The following is a 4125-nucleotide window of genomic DNA, read 5'->3' as shown; positions in this document are numbered from 1 at the left end:
TTTTTTCTATATAGTTTGCATTTTAGACGTATCTAAAAAAACTTCTATATTATGTAATATATACAAATACAACAAAAAATGAACAATTTACTATTTTACTAGATTTTTAATTGTTTTGTACAATAAAGATACAAATCATTATTATTTTATGCAATAAAAATATAGATATGCATCTGAATCACTATCTTTTATTATTTATTCTTATTTTCTTTTATCGTTCATTATTTATTAATTATTATTGTTATAAATAAAATGTAATATATTATATATAAATATATATATAATAAATGTATATATGTAATAAATTTAAAAATTAAAATGAAGATTTATCAATTAATTTAATAAATTTATCAATACTTACTTATTGAAAAATAAATTTTTTCAATTAATATTTCTTTTCTAGTATTATATTAAAATAGTAATTATATTAAAATAATAATTTTATAACTAATTTTTTTTAATTTCTGAAGTTTTTATAAATAGATATGTCCTATTTATTGCAAAGTTTTCAATTTAACTTAACTTGGAATAGATATAATTAATCTGAAAAATATATGGGCAAAATAGATATTCAATATACAATAATATTTACTTGATTGATGCAAGATCGGATCCTGTCAAATATGTGGTGTAAGTAAGTGCACTGGGAATTGAAGCTTGTCATTGAAATTGATAATGACGAACATTGAATAAAAATAAAATAGAAAAAAAGAAAAATAACGTGGAGACTTATTTCATAAAAATAATATCAAAAATTGATGCAGATAATTCCATATTAACTGAAAATATCAAAATCATATCGATTAAGTTATTACATTTTTATTATATTTTATAGAAAATTATATAAAAAATTGATAAAAAAAAGGAATTTGATTTCAATTTTTAATATTGTTACTTATATTATTATATTTATATTTTTTTATTCTACAATGATAATTTAATTATTTAAAATGAAAATAGAATACATAAAATAGAAAAATCATATCTTAGAAATTAAATATTTCATATTTATATTCGAAAGGTTAGATATTTTTAGGATTGTGAATATAGAATGTTCTAAGTTTTTCAATAAAAAATTTTGTCAATAAGTTTTTGAAAAAATAAAATTTTAGATATATAAATAAATAGGATAAAAATATATAATAGGATAAAAAGAAAACAAAAATAAAAAAAAAGATTAAAATGTAAGAAAATGTCATATAACGAAATATCTATGAATATTTCATTAAAATATTGAAGATATCAAAAGTATGAAATATATATCTATATCTATATTTTTATTTCAAAATATGGTACCTCGTTTTTATAAATATATATCTGATATCAATTTATTATTGATATCAGATTCATTATGTTATAATTTTATCTAATTTCTTTATACGATTCTTATACACTTCAAATTGTAATATAATTTGCTATTGTAATGAATCAGTACACGAATATAATAAATACATATATCTATTTCAACAGATAAAATAAATATTACATATCTTGTCTCGCCTTCTATTAAATTCACAAGAGAATTAATATTGTTGTTTTGTACAATTTCCTATATTTTCGATATCTTTTAATAAAACATTATAAACTTCTTCTTATGTGACATTTTAATCTTACCGACTTATCTATAGAACGTAATGATATAATCTAATTAAAATTTGTATGAAAAAATCTTAGATACATAATATAGTATTTATTGTTTATTTTGAGAAAATGATTAATAGGAAATTTTTGAGAATTAAAGAAAATAAATAAATATCTATAATGTGAAATATTACATAAAAATATTATATACAATTTTATGTTTTTATAATGTTTTATAGCAGACTTTATATTCATAGATGAATATAAAGTATTTCGAAACTTAATTTCAATAGATATTTGAAACTTTGTTTTCAATGATTGACACGTTCATTGTATATATTTCGGATCCGAGACAGCACGTACATACTTATATATTATAAATATATATCGAATATAAACCGAAAGTTGAAAGTTATCAAATTTTAAAAAAGATTTTTTATAATTATATTATTTATATATTTCATAGACAACATATGATTTATTAAAATAAAAAATAAACTATAAATTAACAATAAGTATTTAATAATATATAATGATAAAATATATAATAATATTTATTAATACGATAATAATAAATATTTAAATTATTTATAAATGATATTATAATGTACAAATCTAATTAGTGAATATTTTAATTTTATTATTAATTAAAAATATAATAACTCTTCAACTGTTTGTTTTGATATTTTAAAATAATTTCAAAATAGATGAATAGTAATTTTATTAGAACTATATTATAATTAATAATCTGAATACATTACTTTAATTGAAAAATAACAATTCTTTTATTAAATTATTCGATTATTTTTTTATATTTTTATTGCTATATAAAATAGAAGAATAATTAAATAATAAGCAAAATCTGTATTTCTTAAAACGAATGTCAATCATGTATTTTCAATATATTATGTAACATTCTTTATTTTCAATCTTAACATTAAAATTTTCTTTTAAATATTTTCAATATTTGCATATTAGTTAAACCTTTGCTTAAATTGACATATAAGATTCAAATGTATATTATGAAAAGCAAGTTTCTATTTATTGATTTATATTTACAATTATCGTCTTAATTTAATTCTTAATTTCATTTATTTCTTTCCGTTATTCTATTTTCATTTTATTTCTTTCCGTTATTTTCTATGTTATTATTTTTATATTACATATAGTTTTATTATTATACAAAGCAGAACTTTTAAGATACCTATAAATATCCTATATAGTATCTCAAATATTTCTATAAAAGTCATTAGCATATTTAGTGAATAAAAATAAGAAAAAAAATGTTACATAAAAAAACTTTTTCTTATATAAAAATTATAAAATATAAAATACGATAATAGATTTGTTGTTTGATATAGGAATATATTGTCAATATATTTACGTAAACATTATATTTACTTGTTTAAATCATTAAATAATTAATACGATTTGTATTGAAACTATATCTATACAATAATGAAAAAAAATTGATTTATATATAATATATAATATTAAACAAGAAATTAATTCATTATTATTTTCTTTTTGTTAAAACATTCTAATATAATAATTAATATTTTTTTATAATTTTAATACAATAATTGTTTTTGTTTTTCTTTCTTTTTTATTTTTACTCATAGAATATGATGAAACTTTTTTGTTAACTTTAAAAAAAATTAAAAAAATATATCTTATTAATAAAATTTATAATAAAATATTTAAAAACAACAAATACTTTTAAAAAATATGATTTAAAGATAAAATTTTAAGTTTGCTCTTCTGTATATTTCTCTTAACATTTAAAAATATTTTTATATTTTTTAATTTTCTAAAAAATTTGCATGAACAATAAACTTAATTCAATTTCAATATATTTTTAAAACAAATGTTAATTTCTTTCAACTTTCAATTTAAATTAGATATAAAAACATTAAAGGAAGAAGTTCAAAGATATTGTTGAATCTCCTGTGATTGTTGAAATCTCGTCTGCCGATGCTATGACAAGTATGCATATTTTAGAAATATTTATTTTAGAATAGAAAATAGAAAATCTATTTATTTAGTAATTAATATATTAATCTATATCTAATATATAAATCATCTATTTCTTTATAATTTTATTTTCTAAAATTCTATAAATTAAAGAAGAAAATAATAGTAAATAAAATAAATATATATTATAAATAAATATAAATGAATAATATTAATAGTCATTTTCTTGGTAAAGAAATTTTCTAAGTAAAAACTAAATTAATATTTTTTTTTCTAAATTTTAATAATTTCCAATTACAAAATTAGCAAAAAACTTTGAAGTTTGAAAAATTGAAATTTTATATTAATTATAATATTAATATAAAAATAAATATTAATATAATATTAATACAATATATTCTATTAAAAATTACTGAATTATTTTAATTTTGTTTATATTTGCTAAATATTATTAAATATTAAATATTAATATTAAATATTTTAAAAATTATTTAATTTATTCTTTTATATATGTTGAAAAGTCATGGCATTTAATTTACAAGATTTTAATTATAGATTTTTATAATAAAA

This window comes from Apis dorsata, unplaced genomic scaffold (genome assembly GCF_000469605.1).
Source record: "Apis dorsata unplaced genomic scaffold, Apis dorsata 1.3 scaffold_1024, whole genome shotgun sequence".
Classification (NCBI taxonomy): Eukaryota; Metazoa; Arthropoda; class Insecta; order Hymenoptera; family Apidae; genus Apis; species Apis dorsata.
The sequence above is the reverse complement of the archived record's forward strand: the minus strand, read 5'-3'. Positions refer to the sequence as shown.